Source organism: Mus musculus, chromosome 8 (genome assembly GCF_000001635.26).
Source record: "Mus musculus strain C57BL/6J chromosome 8, GRCm38.p6 C57BL/6J".
NCBI lineage: Eukaryota > Metazoa > Chordata > Mammalia > Rodentia > Muridae > Mus > Mus musculus.
Genome location: NC_000074.6, coordinates 11,321,505 through 11,341,887, shown reverse-complemented (window position 1 = coordinate 11,341,887; position 20,383 = coordinate 11,321,505). Strand labels below are relative to the sequence as shown.

The 20,383-nt window shown below is 47.5% G+C and overlaps 1 protein-coding gene and 1 long non-coding RNA gene across 2 annotated transcripts in view; one reads left to right on the top strand and one right to left on the bottom strand.

Annotated features, from left to right (window-relative positions):
- The window catches only part of Col4a2 (collagen, type IV, alpha 2), a 136,483-nt gene that overhangs the window by 107,400 nt on the left and 8,700 nt on the right, over positions 1 to 20,383 (bottom strand). The window lies entirely within an intron of this gene.
- Positions 1,782 to 20,125, top strand: Gm46030. Its single transcript, XR_003947510.1, has 3 exons — positions 1,782 to 3,258; positions 19,455 to 19,696; positions 20,061 to 20,125. It is a non-coding gene; the product is annotated as a predicted gene, 46030 (long non-coding RNA).

Genomic DNA, 20,383 nt, shown 5'->3' with positions numbered 1-20,383 from the left:
TCCACCAAGAGTCTACTGTTCATGAAGACAGGAGGATGTTTTAAGTCTTCATCCAATGGCTTGCATCTAGCATGCATGAGTCTATAACCAGCTAATGAAATTAACATGAGGAAGGCACTATCTCCATCTTAAGTTCCACATACTATTTTTGTCTCTGGATTGAGATTTGGAGAAACACTCAGCTTGTTGATTTATCTCTAATAAATAGGTCCCTTGGTTTGTTGTTTCTTTAAGAAAGGAATCTGGATTAGGCATGGTTTGGGCAACTTAACTGCTGAACCTTGTCCCTAACTAAGGTCAACTTACAAGCCAGGGTCTTTTGGGACCTAAGCCAAGACCTCTATTTTCTAGGTGTTGCTATGAGCCCAAGATCAAAATTCATTTATACTGAGTAATTCTCTGTACGTATCAAAAGTACCCTTATCAAGCACAAACAACTAATATATTGGGTCTGTAAACACCCAAGAGGGACTTCCTCAAATATTCTAAGTGATGTCATCTGGCCCTTCTTTCATATCCGTTTTTATTATGTTCCTGTCCTTTCAAAACAGAGTCTATATCACAGTTCCACAAAAGCCAGGAAATGTCACCCCTGGCAGCCTCAGACCTGGGAGCAAGAGGAAACTGATAAAGTTTAAACACCTCCAGACTGAGGAAGGGTTCTCACAGAGCAGTTTGGGCTGGTGAATTTTTGAACCCAGGGTCTTGTGCCTGCCAGCAGAGTGCCCTACCATTAGGGTACCGACTCTTCCAACCTGGATTCTTGCTTTCCCATTGGCAAGTGCCACCAATGTTGTCCCCAGCCCCAGTGTCTTCTCCACAGCATTCTTAATGCCATCGAGCCAGGGAGCTAAAAGCACATACGTCCCTAGCACTGTCCCAGTGGCAGTATTCAGTCAGTCAGAACCACGGACACTCAACCACACAGGACAAGCTGCAGGGGAGGCTGGAGAGGCAGACAGACGACACCAACACAGGGGAGAGGGTGACTCTGATCTGAGCTGCACTTGCTTCTTTGCATTATCTGAATGAATTTCTTGCTTAACCAATGTCGGTCACATGTCCAGTTCCTTCTACATGCAGGTATGGCTTGTTTATGCAAGGTCTGACACACTGAGTCTTTGGGCTTGGATCCTGTCACTTTCTGGCCAGGAAGCCCAACACAGAGACTTCTGGATTAGGCGATACCGTGTCACAAGCAGAGGACACAGTGCTTTTAGGGGAGTGGGTGTGGAGGGTGCAGAGTAGGGAGAGTCAGTTGGCTGTGTCTGAGGGATTCTCCTCACGGCTGACCTGTGAGTCTGTGGCTGCACCGGGCTCTGCCTTGTAGGCAGTGACATCACTGTTCCCTGCACGGAGCAGGTCCCGCCTGCCTCCTTCCTAACCTTGACCTTGTCATGACTCAGTGCTTCCTTTCACCCAAATCCCCACCCAGGGAGGAAGCTACTGCCAGGAACAGTGGCTCCCTCACATGCCATAAATGTCCAGGCTGAGGGAGCCTGCCGTGACCCCTGCACATATGCTAAGGTCTTTCCCTTAATGGACAATCTTCCTTTGGTCAGTAGCAACCCCCAAGCACCCTAGGCAGATGAAAGACCAATGCCCTTTGAAGTCTGTGCCAGCAGTGCCCCTGAGACCCTGAGATCGCACAGCAGACAGCCCATGGAGACCAGAGGATCAGGGAGGTCAGAGGATGTGCGTGCACATACGGGGGTGGGGTAGGGGCTTAGGTGACTTAACAGCCCAGGCTTCAGGGAGACCCCCACACCCACCTCCGCACAAGACCTTCAACTTCTCTTGTTTCTCTCCCAACTAGTTGTGACAAAGAATCTTGAGACTCTCAGAAGGGCTCTACCTTCTGGCAGAATTGTCCTGAAGGACTAGACTGGTTCCTGGGGTGGTGCTGGTCAGGAGCCCTTAGGATGGCGCCACACAAAGAACCAGAGCACTTTGTTGTAGAAGGATGTTAGGTTGAACCAAGGGCCATACCACTCCTCCTTTCTCTAGAGGAGTCCCAGTGTGTAACCCTGGCTCTTTATAGTCCTACTGGCCTCAAGACTCCCTGGCCTCTCCTTGTTCTCTTTACATCTTCAGAATGAGGTAACCTTGAAAACAGTAGCTAGCCTGCAGATGGTTGCTAATTTAGATGCAGCCACACTGAGTTGTATCTATAGCCTGGATTGCCAGTGACATTTGGTCGCTGCTGGACCAGAGGTTTGCAAACTCTGAAGTCAAGGGAACGTCTTACAGTCAGCCTCTCCTATCCCTCCCAGGACCCAAGTGTCACCATAGGCCAAGACAAAGAGAATCAGTATATACAGTACTAGTGCTCTACAGAAACATCTCATCAGAAACCCAACACATCACTGGTATACACCAACACATCCTGGTCCTTGTTCAATCTCTGGAATGTGTCTGAATAGCTACGGATAGCCTATGCTTGGCTAGAAGACAGCATTTGTAGGCTCCAGTACCTCCCTGAATTCTCACTCCATCAAACCTGATAAAAGGCCATTATGGGTCAGGCTCCATCTAAACCAATGGTTCTCAACCTATGGGTCTCAGCACCTTTGGGTTGAATGGCCCTTTCACAGTGGTTGCCTGAGACCATCAGAAAACATAGATACTTACATTATGATTCATAACAGTAGCAAAATTACAGTTATGAAGTAACAATGGAAATAATTTTATGGTTGCTGGTCACCACAAAGTGTGGAACTGTATTAAAGAGTGGCAGTATCAGGAAGGCTGAGAAACACTGGTTTAAACCCTGTGGTTCAGGCCCCAGCACTCAAGTTTAAGATTTATTTTTTAGAACTGGAAGAGATGACTAACAACCCGTGCCCTGCCAACACAAACTCTCACTATATAGCCTAGCCAGACTCTCCTCACAGTTGTAATTCTCCTGCCTCAGCCTCCTGAGTGCTGGGATTGGACACCCTTTCTTACTGAAGAGCTATTTTGGGCCATTCTTTCTCTCATCATCTGGGTCTTAGGCCGACAGCGGAAGGCAAACAGTGGAGACAGAGGCCACTGAGCGTCCATCTAGACCGTCAAACGGGAAGGAGGCAGCAGCAGCAAAGATGTGTGAGCCCTGCAGGGCTTCCGACATGCAGAAAGGCTGCATGCTACAGACACTGAGGACCAAGGTTCTGAGACCCAGAAGACCCTCCCTCCATCTGGAAAACTCACTAACTGCCGTGAGGACGTGCTGTCCCTCCTCCCATGAGCACTTTCCAGTGATTGGCTTTGGTCCTTGTAAGTAAGCTGTAGTTTCCTGTGTACAAAACAACCCCCATTTTCTCTTTTTCTACTCAGAAAAATAGCTTAACTTCCTCTGAGCTCCATCTCAGGCTCATCTCTGCCAGGCGGTACCCTGAAGAGATGTTGCTAGGCATCCCCTCATCTATTAATGAGTATTAATGGCTGCCGCCGATAGCCTGGCCCACAGAAGCAGAGGCAGGTCTAGATCTGCCAACCACTGGCTGCCAATTTCTCTTCAGTGTACCACTTCTACTTTCATGGGTCACACAACTCTCCTAGAAACTGCCCTGTAGTTTCAAGACCAGAACAAAGCCCCAAACAAAACCCTGGCCTCTTGTTCAGCATGTGCTTGAGGCCAGCAGCCAGGAGCTGGGGCCGGGGAGGCCGGAATAGGATGGAGACAGAGGAGCTCATGTCTTCAGGGCACAGAAAACCAGGTGCCCTTGCAAAACTGAGGCCCACAAATCATGGAAGCCAGGTGTTGTGGCTTGAGTATGAGAAGTCCCTCGCAGGCTCACGTGTTGTCTGCTTGGTCCCTATCTGGTGGCAGCATTTTGGGAGGCTTCAAAACCTTTAGGGCCCTTGGTGGGGAAAGCAGGTCGCTAAGAACAGGTCTTGGAAGGTTTCTCCTGTGCCTGGGTTTTCTCCTGCTTTGCATCCTGTTCACTACGAGTAAATCCCCTCACATCCCCTGGGTGCTGTGACCTGATCTGGGCCACGTCTTCCCTACCCCGAGAGACTGAAACAGAAAGATGGACTGAAAATCCATCTTTCTGCCTTTGAGCTGTTGCGGTCAGGTGCTGTGGTTGGCGGCACAAAAGGAACCAATACACACTCCTTCCTCAGCCGCAGGAGGGACTGCATACTCTCAGTCTCACACACAGGACCTCTGAGGTGCCCATTTCAGCTCCGCCAGAGGCCAGTTTCTAGCATGTGCTGACTGGCTGGACTCACACCGGTTCCCGTCTGGTGCTGACAGAACCTCTGGGCTCAGTGGCTCCCGCAGCCCCAGCATGCTTTGGGGAATCAGTTTTATTTTACCCACTCTCTTCTCGTCACTGGTTTCCGAAGGCATTTTGCTCTTTGTGCACTTTAAGGTGGACAAGCCCTCTGAATGGCTTAGTTGAATACTCCTTTACTCAAGTTGGTGGGAGATTTTTGTGTGTCTGAGTATCTGAGCCAACTATGCACATGTTTAGAGAATATAAAACACGTGTAAAGCTTCCTCAGTAAGGGCCCAGCTTTTGTTTAAAAATGAATTCAGGATAACTTAGTAGCAAACACTCACACAGTGGTAGATGGCTCATTTGGAAGAGTTTCTGTGTAGTTCTTGAGCCTCAAAAGAGCAGTAACTCCAAGGCCTTGCTGCCATCATGATGCTTGTTTTAGAAGCATCTCCTTTGGTGGTCACATTTAATATCCAGAACATCAATCAAGTACTGATGCTGCAAATGGACTTAGGACCTGCTTGTCTTTGGTGTGTGCTCTCATACTGAGCCCCAGGCCCAATGTTCCATCTTTGGTAGATGAATGCTTTACTAAGCCGCTCTGAAGACTGATGGGGACATCTTGTGTCCCCAGAGAACACACTGCAGGGCCTCCCTGAACTATCCACACATGACCACTGCTCACAGGTGCATGCTGGAACCTCTGTTGTAACTGGCCGAGGAGCCAGCAGGGGATGGCAGGGAAGTACACAGAGGCCAATGCCACCACTGGGTAGGAAATCCTGCAGTTGTCCATTTATAGAAGAAAAGAATCCTCCTCTGCTCAAGGCTCCAGATAGCACTGGTGCTGAGAAGCTGAGGTCCCAGAACCAGGCAGTTTTGGGGTAGGCCCTGAGCTCTCAGCAGGACACCCCATTGCTTGAGTTCCTCTCAGAACCTGGAGTGCAGATAGAGGAAGACCCATCTTCTCCAGGACATGTAACAGCTGCACATTTCCTTGTTGGTGTGACATCATATTCAGTGGTATAATCAAGCTGACTTGGCTGGTTGTCACTGGGGTCAGAAACAAAGGCAGGAGAAGCCAGCCCAAGCTGGCACCAGCAGCTCTGATGAGGATGGCCACTGTGCCAGGCTCCCAGGCTAATCTCCAAACTGCAATCTGTTCTGAGGCCCCCATAAAAACTTGCTTATTCAACATCCTTTTCATATTCATCTCCCACTTTTTTAATTCATCGGTTCGCATGAATAGCACTGTTATGCTCGCCCCCCGACTAAGGCATCGTTATAGCTCCCTGCATGTTCATGAAGGGCTGGCATTGCCTGAGACACACAACCCAATGTATTATCAGAGAGCCATTCGAGTATTTTCCAGGAAAAGAGGAAATGGTCAGCTCTTAATTCTCAGCATCAGTGTTCCAGAATAGCGGAGAAAATAATTCAGAATGGCCTGGAGGATAAAAGTAAAAAAAAAAAAAAAAAAAAAAATCCCAAACTGTCTGGGAACATGTAAGCAGCTGTAGGCTGAAAGGAAGGAGAAGCACCCCAGGGGCCATCTGGGGGCAAGAGTGCGAGTCCTATTGGCACCGGAAAAATGCGGAGTCAACATCAGTGGGCAGCCTGTTAGGCTTCCATGGCAACCTTTGAACTTTGCTTGCCAAAGCTACCTCTCTTCCTTACGTCCCGCACACATTGTAAAGACAGGAGATGGTACCTACCAACCATTTAAATGTACTTTAAATCTCCCAGAAGAAAGGTGTATTTAATAATGTCTCAACACTCGGCATAGGGGAGGTTGAGGCAGGAGAATGACCGTTTAAAGCCAATCCAGACCACGCAGTGAAATCATATAAAAAAACAGAAACAAAGAATCCTTCCTAGATTTCTTTTTCTTCAAGGTACATGTCACCTCCTGGGGGATATGTGCCAAAGCTGTGGTAATAGCTAGGGGAAGAAACCAGAGTGGACACTGTGGGGCAGAACCAAGAACCCCTCCATACTCGCAGCACGAGAGAACTCAACAGCGCCACAAGGAGAACTCTAGTGGCTTGCATCTGGAAAATGGGCAGAGGGCTGCTCCCTGTGGGGCTGATCTGATGCGAGCAGACCACTGGCCTCTGGCCTTCCAGCTGTATGTCTTTCTATAGAGCTGACATAACACTTTATAAATTACGCAATTCTTATCTTCTTAGCATCAGCCAATCTTCCTACAACCAATGCTTTTCATGAGTCAACCACTTGCAAATGATGCCTGCCTGGCATGTGGCTGCTTTGTGATTGTTCTCAATCAGTCTTACAATACTCAGCAAGACAGTTCTGTCCAGGCTTCCTACATGACACATCTACCTGGCAATGGGGTTGCTTTGGTGACACACATCTCAAATGCATGTCGTGGATGCTATGGTGGGTAGAGAGGAAATGGGAGTCTTCTCTACTCGAGAATGGAAGCTGCCCTCCATGTGCCATGTGTTGATCTCCACTGGGGAGGGTCCCCCAAAAGAAAGGACCTAGGACACAATCTTTGGCATGTAACTCTAGCGCCTTCTGATATGTGCACAGCAAGGCCTGCTGTGATTGACAAGCCAACAACAGCAAGCACTTCAAAAGCCCAGCCCCTCTTCGGGGTTTCACGTCTGCAGCTCAACCTCATAGAATGTCCTGCCCAGCTCCATAGAGGTTAGCTGCATTATGTCTCAGATATTACCCTAGGGCTCTGAGCTCAGGCATTTTTGCACACTGCACACAATTCCTTCTGTGATCTGTCATCATATGTGCAACTATCAGAGAAGCAATGGAGTCAGGCGGCCTGGCGAGTGGTACCTGGTACCACTAACTTAACTTTCTGGGCCTGGTTTCCTGGGCAGTTGAAGGAGGATGGAGTTCCTGCTTCCTGTGGCCTCAGAAAAGGTAACTTAAGGTCATATGCCTAAAGCACTTAGTTCAGGGCCTCCCTCCCGATAAGACCTTATCTTAGAACAGAACAATGTAATTATTTATAGTAAGAACTATGTAGAGAAGCAGTTGTGTGACTGTTGAAGGCCACAACCCAGGCTTCTAGCATACAGTGCCCAGGACCCATAGTGATTGTGTACTGTGGGGTAGTGGGGTGAGACAGCACCCAGGCTGTGGGCCACCTCTCCTTGGGGTTCAAAGGGACTTGCTACTGTTAGAAGGATGTTTACTAGTCTGGCACTTTGGTGAAGAAGTCTTTGAAGAAGAAAGGTGCTACGCAAAGCCTCCCTTGTGGAGGGACTGGAGATGTGGGAGGAGACATAAAATCAGGTGCAGAGGCTCAGCAGGGCTGAGAGTCACTGCACACATGTGAAAGATTTGCATGGACCTGAGGTCCCAGAATAGCCGAGGAGAGGATGCCTTCTAGGAAATCGGAAGCATCTTTGGTTTTACTGATAAGAAGCTGGCTCTGTGAAACACATTTGTGCCTAGTGAGTGGCAAGGACAGTTAAGGTAAAACAAGGCAAGGCAGGGACGGGCTCACAAGTGGCATCTATAGTTAGGAGCCCTCCCAGGTCAGAGTAGGGGTGACCCACACATTCCAGAAACAAGCAAGCACCACAAGACCTCAGGAGGCTATAATGCCTCCCACACCCCCTTCTTATTCATTGGGAGCCCTGACCTTTGTGACTACCGTCAGAAGAGACCGTCTAGAAATATCACCCCGTGTTTGGGTAATGAAGACCTCCAGCTGAGCTTGGCAGTGGGCACCACTGTTTCTCAGAAGCCAGCAACACTCTTGAGACTACTGCTGACATCAGAAATATGACATAAATCAATCACTCAGAAAACCAGTTAATACTGGAAGGATTCTCCAGCGGCCTTTCCAAGTTAAACTTTCAAGGTCAGTAAAGTTGTAGCGGGGATAAAGACAGTGAAAAGTTAACATGAAAAACTCCATAAATCCATGTCTCGGGAGCACACCTCTTGCCTTCTGTAAGTCATGCTGGCTTTGGAGGAGACCAGAAGGCACAACTGGCATCCAAGTTGAGGAGAACAAGAAGAGGAGGGAGAATATACCCTGTTCAAGAGTGTTCTGAGAACGGAGCTGTCACGTTCTTCAGAGGAGCAGGCATGAAACATTGGTTTGTGTCGGTGTCAACACGTCCTTCGTGTGTGTCTCTGGCTTTGAATCTCTGTGTAATCGAGTTAGAGACAAGAAGACTTAGAAAATAGTTTCCCACGCCACTTTCTAGTTGAAAAGAGTCCAGATAACCTCTGCTCAGAAAATATTTCCAATGTTCACCTCCAAGCCTACTAGCAAAGCTCATGTAACACGCCAGGGGCTGATGTAGCTCAGCCAATTTAATCTTAACCAAGTCTAGCTTGTGAATGAATGACACTCCTTTGACAATTATTGGGGGGTAACCTCTAATCTACTTTTCTTATGCAGGTCTGACTGATTCCTCAGTGGTGTACCGCAAATACTTGCTGTTTCTCCTGTTTCTCCATCTGCTCATGGTTCACCTCTTCCATGGTGGCCTCCTCCTCTCTGTGTCCTCCTCTTCCTCCTCTTCTTCCTCCTCCTTATTCCTCTCTCTGTACCCCCACCCCCAACCAGGTAACTCAAAACCTGCCTTCTTCTCTTCCCTCCAGGAATTGGCTGTACGTTTTTTTTTTTAATTTAACTGGTATTTTTACATTAAGGAATCTAGCATCACAATATATAGCAACAGACCAAACCACAACAGTTGGTAAGTACTCCCTGACTTAATGTGGCTAAGATGTTGTAGCCCAGTGAAATAAGACAAGAAAAACGAAAAGTGCACGAACTAAAGCCGGCATCATGTTTAGATACACGATTTCATATAAACAAAGCACAACAGAATCTGTTGTAAAAATCCATCAGGGAGACTTGGGAAAAGCAGTAACTTCATAAAGAGAGTCTTACGTTGAACTACATTAAAATGGAGGCCTTAGGGCCAGCAAGATGCTCAACAGTAAAGGCGCCAATGACTTGCGTTTGAATCCTTGGATCTACCTGTTGGAAGGGAAGAATCAACTCTTGGACATTGCCCTCTGACCTCAATATGCACATTCTCCTTCTAAGAGGAAGGGGGAACCAAGGTGGCCATGCATGTGATCCCTGCCAATCTCCCTGTGGTGGATTTGGTCACTACATGGTCACCATGATCAATAGGAAAACAGAGGGCTCTTCATGTCTTCCCAACATTTTCCAACATAGAAATCTCTGAGACGAAAAAAAAAATGGAAAAATTGGTGCAGAAGAGCATTGCAGGGCTGGGGTACCCTGATCTACCCCTGCACACATGCATAGTGCTCCTTTTGCCTCCAAAAAGAAGATGCGACTCCTGGAGTTGGGGATGTTACAAATGTGAACCACCACGCCTGGCTTCCTGATGCCAGCAGCTTCTTCTTTGCTGAGCCCTGGCATTGTCCTGTATTTACTGCTATATTTTAGGCTCAGTACAAACTCATCTCTTAAGTTGGAAATGGCAGAGATTATTCTAGAAGAAAACAACTTTAGTAAGTTTCTTTATTTAAAAGAAAGAAAGAACAAAAGAAAGAAAGATAGAAAGAAAGAAGAAAGGAAGGAAGGAAGGAAGGAAGGAAGGAAGGAAGGAAGAAAGAAAGAAAGAAAGAAAGAAAGAAAGAAAGAAAGAAAGAAAGGAAGAAAGCAAGCCTGCATGAAAAGACAATGACGTAGTTGACCCCAGGAGAATCTGGACGCGCAGAATTTATTTAAACAGCATTTCTCCAGGAGTGATTTCAGGCAGAGGTCAGAAGGATGTTAGACACACCCAGAGGAATGTGGCGGGGAAGGTTCCTAACCAGGCCTGTAGCTTGATTACCAAGCTATTTAGAGAAGAGTCAGTCAGCCAAACTAGGTCAAAACCTGCAGCCCGACAACGGGACTGGTAGGAAGCCAGCAGAGAACTGCTGGAAAGGAAGCTACCCAGTGAAGCTGTATGAGTATAGGGAAGGCCAAGTCCTCTTAAATGGAGGAATCACCTGGGAAGTCACCTAGGCCTCTAGTCCAGGTGGCGTGAGAGGAGGGCAGCACTGACTCTGAAAGGAGAAGTGGATGGACAAACAAAGTCATACACTTGGCTTTGAACTTCAGTGGCTCTCAGAAACAGTGGCCTGAGGAGGTTTTGCCTTCTTCTCTGAGCTGTCTCATGACTGGGGACAAGCAGCTGGGTGGTTCAATAGACTTCAGGGGGATTTGCCCCAATCAGACTGACACTCTGGCTGGGAAGAACTTGGGCTCTGGACAGTGTCCCACTCCCACCCCCCACCTCCCAGCTCATTCCGACCCGCCACACACCTACACAATGAAGCCATCCAAGGAAAGCGTCCGGGAAGCACAGTATCTTTCCACACTTGCCCTGCCACTTCACCCCCTTCAAATCGCTGACACATCGGCTGTCTGCCTAGTGTCCATTAATGGTGTTGAAAATTCATTTATTTAGCCTGCTTGGGGTGAAGTCATGCAGCTATAGAGTGACTTTCAAAATCAAATCAAACCCTCCTCTTGGTTCAAGGGGCAGCAGAAAGCCTTAAATCTTCAGCAGTTAAGCTCTGTACCCAGCACGTTTATTAGAAAACTGCCCAGCACATCTAAACTTCAGAAAGAGTGAAAAACAGAGTACCCAGCTTTCGCTCAACTCCGAGCCGTATGTATGTCACATCTGTCACACCTGATTTTATGACAAGGGGCTGAGGAGATAGATGTCCAGTCAGCAAAATGCCTGCCATGCATCTCACTAGACTCGATAGCCAGTCTAGTGAGAGACCCTGGTCAAAAAATAAGGTAAAGAGCAATAAAAGAAGACATTCAACAATGAGCTATGGGCACACGCACAGGCACACAGACAGACACATGCAGGCATACACACATGCACATACAGGCACACACACATACATACAGGCACACACAGGCACATACATATGGACAGGCACACACACACACACAAACATGTATGCACGCACACACAAACACAAGAACACATGCACACAATCAAAAAGATGACAAGGTGGCTTCACAGTTCTATATTTTCCTTCACTGGCTATGGAGTAGCATTCTGCTGAGTGTGCTGAGATGTTAATGGCCGTCTTTCCCTTCCTATTAGGACCATAGGACATACATTCCTCTGTTTCTTCATGGCCATGACTGAAAACATCCAATGGGACCCACAAAAGCACCTCATACTGAGATGAGTGACACACATATGATCTGCTTGGGATAAACACTTCAAGCAAAGGAGGAGCATAGCTCAGCACTTGCTCTTCGGAAGTGAGACGCACAAGGCACAGCCAATGTTCCTGTCTAGTCTTCCCTGTAGAAAGGATGTTGCTCCAGCCTCAAGTCTCATCGCATATTAATACACATTAGTATATGCATAATATACCAGTGATGATTCAGGGTAATGGTGGACATGGGGGAAGTTTTCATATTTAGACTACAAGAGGAGCTGTGGTCCTGTCTGACCTCAGAGGAAACTAATCTATCTTTGAAAGCATTTGCAGCTAAAATATTTAATACTCCAGGGATTAAAGACATAAGTAATTTGTCCAACAGTCTGAACTTCTCCATTCAATTTATCTCTGTTTTTGTAGTGACTGGGTATTTCCTTTATTTTTGAGCTGGTTATGAACAGTGAACACATTGCACTGAAATAAAAGAATACTATTATTTATTTATTTATTTATTTATAGCCACAATCTGGGGACCTCATGAAGCTCATAACATAGATTAGTTCTACCCAAGTCTATGAGTTTTGGCTGGGGAGTGTCCTGCTCATGGCTTCCAAAACAAGCCTTTAGAGACAGTGAATCATGTAATTTTTCCCCAAATGATCTAACATAGAAAATTATTTAATTGGAAGGATTACATGAGAACATTCATTTATCAAGCTAACATGGACCAGGGGCATGGAGTCTCTGTTCTTCCAGGATCTGGTGTGTGCTCTAGCATTCTAGTTCCCAACTTTAAGAAAAGATGGGTTTGCTGATTTGGCCCTAGCATGTTATACCTGTAAAGGCCTCTTCGCAGGGAACTTCCTTGTGTCCTAGGTATTTCATGCTCATGAAAGCAAACATGCAGATGAGCTACTGAGATAACCAAGACAATGGCATTGATGCTTGTGAAATCCCGGGGTTTTAGTCCCGCATTTCATAAAAGCCAGGCAGGAAATAATAGCAAGAGGTCTACAGAGACAGATTTATATTTACCGTAGGGAGGCAGATGAGACCTGCATGGGCTCGTGCCTCTTCAACATGAAGCTAGGTTAAAATAATTCACTAGTTTATCTATGGAAGGAATAGAAAAAACAAAACAAAACAAAAAACTCCCCAAACAGCCAAAAATATGGCCTGAAGAACTCTGAAAGGAGGAATAAAATTTTATGGTGTGTGTGTGTGTGTGTGTGTGTGTGTGTGTGTGTGTGTGTTAGGAGAAGGTATTGTTCTCTTGCTGTATTGAGAGTATGGAACCCTGTGCCTTATGTACAGTAAGCAGGTGCTCTATGACTCACCCAAGACCTCCAGCTCCTCACTGGGATTTTCGGCACTGAGATGCAGCTTTCCCAACTCCCCCGGTAGATTCCAGGCACTCTAGACTCTACCACTGATTTTGGCAACTCATCACTAGCTAAGACATAATGGTGTTCAGTCAGACTCTTTGGGATGCGCCAATCGAATGGACCAAGCTAGTTAATAACAGTGCCTGATGCCTGCTTTGCAGGACTCTGAGGAGAGGCTTCCCTAAGCAGGTTAAGAGTACTCAGATGGGCAGAGCATGGTGATACATGCCATTAATCTCGGCAGAGGCAGAGGCAGAGGCAGAGGCAGAGGCAGAGGCAGAGGCAGAGGCAGAGGCAGAGGCAGAGGCAGAGGCAGAGGCAGAGGCAGAGGCAGAGGCAGAGGAGGCAGAGGAGGCAGAGGAGGCAGAGGAGGCAGAGGAGGCAGAGGCAGAGGCAGGCAGATCTCCGAGTTCAAGGCCAGCCTGGTCTACTGAGTGAGTTCTAGGATAGCCAGGGCTACATCAAGAAATACTGTCTCAAAACCCAACAAAACAAATAAACACAATATTTTGATGAGCTTTGCCTAGCAAGGATCAGCTCATGACTCCCTTTTCCCTAAGTTTGCCTGAACCCAGGTCACTGCAGTGGAGTGTGTGCTAGTGAGGTCTTGGTTCTTGCTAACATAGCTCTCTGGTAAAGCCAAACCTCAGGAGCACAGACGTTCCTAGTCTGACTTTTCTGATCTTCCTAATCATGTTGTCCACGTGGCTGAGGATCTATGAAGATGTTTACCTTGACAATTCGGTTTGAAAGGCAACAGGCCAGAGCTGAGACGCCACTCAAGGCCCAGCTGTAACTGATCACAGGAACAGAATTCTTGGGGTGTGGGTCACAGCAGGAGGCCTCTGTAGGGAGCTGGGGGGTTTTAACGCTTCACTGACACCCACAGAATAAATTCCTCTCTTAAAACAACACAAGCCAAACTGGATTTCTTTGTTTTTCATTCCAACACCCCCTTGACCTCTCCACTGTGGGGAGACAAACTCAGAAAAGCCAGCTGGGAGTGTGGGAGCGAGTGGGTCACACCCTAGCCTTTGAGAGAACAGGCTGAGGCTTCGATGTGAATCTGTCTCAAGGAGGTGACAATGTTGAGGCTTGATACCAGGAATCCTGGCTGGAAGGTAGCCTGGTTCTGCCTGGTCAATGAGAGAAGACCAGGGCAACTGTGGTGTGTGCTCTCTAGGGGTGCATGAGAACTGAGGTCAGGGGATAGTGGAGGCCAGTGCACCCAGCCCCAGCTTTGTGGTATGTGTGGAAAGGCATTCCTGAACCTTAGGCAGATACTTTAAACAGAGCCAGCCACAGCCACAGCCACAGCCACAGCCACAGCCACAGCCACAGCCACAGCCACAGCCACAGCCACAGCCACAGCCACAGCCACAGCCACAGCCACAGCCACAGCCACGGGCCCTTTAGTTGGAGATGAGGTTTTACCCAATCTTCTGACAGCAGCTCAGCAGCCAAGCTAAGTGCTTTCCTCTGCTGCTGAGCAGATTAGAATAGAGATGTGAGCTAGCTGCCTGGGCTTTACAGGGCTGGGGTAAGAGATGGAAGGAGCGGTATACTCCCGGACTGGAAAGCTCTTGGAATTACTATTCCTGGAGGAGGCACGCTCTGAGGTCCAAAGGCAGGGGGGATGGACAGGAAGTGTGGTAACCAGAGCCTTTGGGAGGTGGTTATTCTACACCAGGCCCCGTTAAGGGCTTCCCCTACATTACTGAATGGAATCCTTTTGGCCACATGCACTGGGCAGATTCTAAAGTTCTCTCACAGAGGAGGACAAAGGCTTAAGACATGAAAGGTTACAGCTGTGACAAATGGAGCTTGATTTGACCCATGTGACCTGGATGCAGAGGGTGACACTGCAGTGGGCAGGTGCATCTTGTAGAAAGAGGTTCCAAGACAGGACACTTGCGTTATGGAAGAGCTGGCTCTCCTTTCTTGGGAGAAGACATTGAATAAGTCCTGAAGTCTGATGGAGAGGCAGAGGCGACAGGAGGGGAGGGTCCAGAGCATTGTGGGTACAGACACACAGCCAATGAGATGTCTGTGTGAGGAAGTACTGAGGTCTTGCTATGTTCCTATCACCCATCCTGCCTTCACCAGGTGACTTCCAGTGTGATTTCACCAGGAGATGCTTACGAAAAACATCACGGAACTTCATCTGTAATTGCATAGCATTTCAGTCTTTAAGACATGGCTGGGATTTTGCAGGGAATTACATGAAATTTTATTGACACTGGACAGACGTTCAACTAGAGACCAATGCACAGGACTGACCACTGGGACCGGAAATAATAATCAAAAGCCTGAAGAGAGCGGTGGAGGCGGTCTGGTGGGAAGGAACAGTTGTCACGCTGACTTCAAAGGAGCTTCCAGCCACTCTGAACTTCCAGGAACACTCCTGAAGCCTGCTGTAGCTTTCTGATTCCCATAATCCACTCTGAATGCTTGTTCAAGGATGGTCGAGCTCAGGTTCACCTTAATACTTTCAGCCTCAACTTTGTTAAGGTTGTAATTAATGTTGGCTGTGTAAGGAAAGCTCATTTTTATGGGGATTAGAAGCCATAGATCATATTGTCCCCTTTTATAGTCTTCACTGAAGCTCAGGATCACACGTGTGACCTGAACCCTCAGGGTTCAGGCCCTCATGTACAAAGATGAGAGTTTTGCAAAACAAGAATTCCTTTGCCTTCTCACAGGTAAGCAAAAGAAAGCAACCCTCCTCACTGCCATCTCCGAACGCTTGCCTGTAGGTGTGCAAGCTGCCAGGATTAAGATGTAGATGCTACTGGTGCCCAGACAGCAGTCCCAGGCAGACCGAGGTCCCCAAGGTAGCAAGGGCCCCTTGCAGGGTCCCTATCAGAGTCGGAAAGGCAAAGTCCAGGGCTGCAGGCTGACCCAGGACTGGGATGTGAAGGGGGAATTGGAACCGTGTGCTTGTTCCTGTCCTCATTTCTGACCTCCAACTAGGGGTGGGACTGTTTCTAGTTTGGTATTTTATGTATTCAGGGAAGGAATCATGGCTCCTCTGGGCTCAGACAGTTTTGTCAGAGACCACACTGAATGGGACAAAGTGCCTTTTTGGGTAAGCTCCCTTGTCCACACCACTTGGTGGATGGGTCTCAGAAGGAGTGAGTCTGGTGGTCCATATTGGATGTGATTGGGACACTGGTCCTCAGTGAGTGTGTGTTTGTGAGTGACTGTGTATGTGTTTGAGTGTGAGTGTGTATGTATGTCTGTATGTGTTTATGTTTGTGTATGTGTATGTTTGTATGTGTGTTTATATGTGACTATGTGTGTATTTGTGTGTGTCTGTGTGTGTATGTATATGTGTGTCTATGTGTTTATGTATGTATCTGTGTATATGTGTGTGAGTGTCTGTGTGTGAGTGTGTGTCTGTGTGTGTGTCTATGTGTCTGTATGTCTGTGTGTCTCTCTCTATGTGTGTGTGTCTATGAGTATCTGTGTGTGTGTCTGTGTGTTTCTGTGTGTGTGTGTGTGTATCTGTGTGTGTAGGACAGATGTAGACCTCAGGTTGCTTTCTCAATTGTTTTCCGCCACATTTTCTGAAACAAGGAATTTCCCTGATCTCACAGCTCACATATTCAGCTCAACTGGCTAGCCAGCGAACCCCCGAAGTCTGCCCATCTCCACTTCCCATGCACTGGGAATGCAGGGATACAACCACCTTTGTCGACTTTTTCATGGGGTTCTGGGGTTTGAATTCAAGGCCTCATGCTTGTATGGCAAGAACTTTACAGCTCAGCCATCTTGCCAGCCTCCACTTTCCACATTTTCACCCACAATGAACATAAGGCTGAATTTCCAGAAGCACCAAGGTGGCTTTTGGGCCTCTGTGACCCCGAGGACAGAGCTCCCTCAGCCCAATGTGCTCACTGGCCACATGCCCGATCCCCTCTGGGTCTGCAGCTCAAGGAAAAAAATGCAGGGCATGAAATGGAAATACTTTGGCACACTGTCTTGCAGTGGAAGCATATTTTACATTAGCTTGACTCTGCAGATAAGCCAATGTCTGCCTACCCCAGTAGTTTTAAATACGGCAATTCAAACCAAGTAGAACCAGTGGAGAAGAATGTCCCTGGCTGACTGTGAGTGCACAGTTTTGATGGACGTGCCTTTGGCACTCAGCACACAGATTAGCACTGTGATTCTGAGCAAAAAGGCCCAGTCACTTGAGTTCGGCCCAGGATGCATCTTGCCCTTTCTTTCCCTCTGGTTCCTTCCGAGTCAGGCCCTCACCACTGCACCAGAGACTGACTGGGGACAGGGCCCTGGGCTTTTCTGTTTGCTCCTGCCTACACACAGTCCCCAAGCCCCATGCCTTCGCATGGGAGGCCAGAAGGCTCTTTCCCTCGGATTGATTCTTCCTCCTCCCGTCTACTCAGCTCCCATCATAGGTAGCAGGGACCAAAAGCAGTATCTCTCGAGCTGTCTGCTCTGTGCAGGAGATATTTCTCCTCACGGTGTCATGACTGCTGTTCTTTAAAACCCCAAGATTTTCACTGCAGAGACCAAGGTGGTAATTTTATGTTGTATGTTTTACCATGGTTTTAGAAAGAAGAGTCTATGAAAACCACACACACACACGAGAGAGAGAGAGAGAGAGAGAGAGAAAGAGAGAGAGAGAGAGAGAGAGAGAGAGAGAGAGAACAGGAGTCCTGAGGCAGGGTCACTTTCAGGTGAACATCATGTCTGTTTGTCTGTCTGTCTGTCTGAGATGTGTAGATGGCATTATAAGAGTTACATGTCTTTTAACTCATGACATGTATATGGGAACAAGACTCTAAAAGGGTGAGAGATCAGACACCTCCTTTTGTCTTTATTCTTAGAGATTCAAGGTAAACCTAAGGAGGATGCAGCCTTGACTAGAAGACAGGGATATTGTCTGCCCCACAGCAGAACTGAGGAGGGAGAACCTTAGACATCAGGCCTCCTTGAAGTGCCCATGAAAAGGCATTTTTTTGGACAGGGTTTTCTTTTCTGTGTGTAGCACAGGCTGCCCTGGAACTCATGAAGATCTGCCTGCCTCTGCTTCCTGGGTGCTGGGATTAAAGGTATGCACCACCACCCAGCTCAAAAAGGCAATTTTAAATTGGTTGGTCTGTCTGTCTGTCTCTCCTCTGTTAAGGAAACAGACTTTGACCTGCTTTGCTCCCTTGTTTTCATAGGGGATGGATAGCCCAAAGGTCAGACTTGGCTCAAGAGACTCAAACCACAGCTGTTTCAAATATCACTGTAGTCCAGTTGTTCCTTATTCCAGAACTTTCTGGCAAGACTATACCTTATTCTTACGGGACTGTTTGTTTGTTTGTTTCCAGTGCCTGGCATGGAACCCAGGCTCTCCTGCTTGCTAGGCAAGTGCTGCACCACTGACCTACAGCTCTAGTCTGCTTCTTGCATTTGTATTTTGAGGCAGGATCTACCAGATCATCCAGGCTGGCAACTGATTTCACTCTGTCGCTCAGGCAAACCTTCCACTTGTGCTCCTCCTGCCTCAGCCCCTCAAGTAGCTAGAACAACAGGCCCACAGAACCAAGGGAGACACAACTCTATCCTTAATTGCTAGTCTTCCTCAGTCAGGAATTTTTGGATTCAAAAAGAAAAGGTTAAAAAAAAAAACCACCAAAAAAACAGCAAGAAACAAAAACCCAACGCCAAGAGCCAGCATGAGTAATCCCGCTTCCTTCCCCTTCTAGAGTGAAACAGCTCATTCATTTCTAGAATGGTAAATTCCAATCAGGTGAGATGCAGATAACAAAGTGCTGTTGTTGGAGAACTCAGCACCCACAAAAGGGAAGGACAGAAGAGCCAAGGAGGGCAAAGGGCACTGGGGTGCTGGGGTCTCTCTGGGCCCAGGTCCAATGGGACTGACCAGCTTGTATGGTGAGATAGGTAGGATGTGAAGGCTCATGGCCACTGTGGCAGAAGGAGACCATGATGGATCAACAGAAGAGCAGAAGGAAACCAACAGAAGCCAGGGCTGGAGCAGGCCTGTCTCGGTGTTGGCTAAAAATACTCTCTTTATGTGTTGGTGTCCAGATGTGGTTAAACACACCCAACTATGTTCAACAGCAATAGATGCTGCCACAGATCCCAGAGAGGGCCAGACCTTGGCCTCTGCATTCCTGTATAGCAGGAAGAGGGAGGAGGCCAGACAGTATGATGGTGGGAAATCCTGTCCAAGCTGGGGTCCTCTCTGGAGGGTGGGGTGGGGCACGGGCTCTGTTGGGAAGTGGCAGGGGAGGTTTGCAGACAGGAAAAGTGTGCATCCTGGTTCTTTCTCAGTTATGACTAAGCTACTTGACAAAGAAGTAAGTCGCCAAATAAGAAAGGAGGAAGGAGGCATTTCTCTGGGAGATGCTCATGGCTGGCCTCTTTTACCAGAGGGTCAGTGGTTCTCAAATGGCTGTAGAGAAAAGGAAGACACTTTGCCCTAGAAGCACATGGGAGGACATTTCTTTCTTTACTCAAGAGTTTAGTTGCTTCTTTATATCACACTCTGCCTATCCAGACTCTTCAAGCTTTCTGTCCCAACCCCATTATAATTGGACCTCCAAATTATTTAAATACAATTGTTATAAGCCTTCATTCTGGAACTAATTTAGCTACACCTTGATTTAACTTTAATGCAAATAAGAATTTCCTCTTTGCTGGTATTTTTCAGACTCAAAGGGAAATGGATCTCTCTGTGTGGAGGCATCAGGGATGTATCTAGGCCAGCTCCTACCATATGAGGCGGTACAGGGTGGCTTTGTACATGGGCACAAGCCTCTGGTCACCACAGCAATGATCTAACAAGAGCCATGAAGACATAGCATAGTTTTCATGCTCTGGACACTGAGAAAATGGGCAGGAATCCTCACCTCGTTTATCAACTTCCTGGCTAAGATGGCGGACTAGGGGACGGTAAGCAAAAAAAGGGTTTCATTCTAAAGACAGAGATGGGAGAAAGAACTAAACGCTAGGCAAGAGGGTGAAGATACAATGGTGGGTTTGCCTGTCCCTGGCTTGTGGGAGGAAAACAGAAGTTGCTTCCAAAAGGGAAACCTTAGACAGTTCTACCCTCCGGACAAGCCCACATCCTCCACAAACCTCAGGTCCAGAGTTTTCGTGAGACAGTGACCTTCTCAGAGAAGGTTCAGTAAAGGAGAGAAATACTATGTTGTCAAAGTCCCAGGAAAAGGCTCGGAGTGGCAGTTGTCCAGAGCAGACAGGCTAGACACCAGCAGAAGTGTATAAACCTTTAAATGTATTTCTTTATCTTGAATAGATGGTATGAAGGCGCTGATGCTGTAGTAGTTTGTAGCCCCTTGCTGAGTGCTATCTAGAACTGAGATGTCAAGGTCAGGCTACTTGGAAAGAAGATTGCTTAACCAAGAAGAGATAACCAAACGTACAGAGAAACAAACCCCAGCACAGGAAGGCAAGAGATATATGAGAGCCAGACATAACTCTTCCAACATCATAACTCAGCTACTGAGCTCAAAGGTACAGAAATAAGTAAAACCCCAGATGAAGATTTCCAACGTACCTGGTAAAAACGGTCAAAGGGCTAAGAGCAGACACGTTCAACCCAGAACCTAGAGGGTAAAG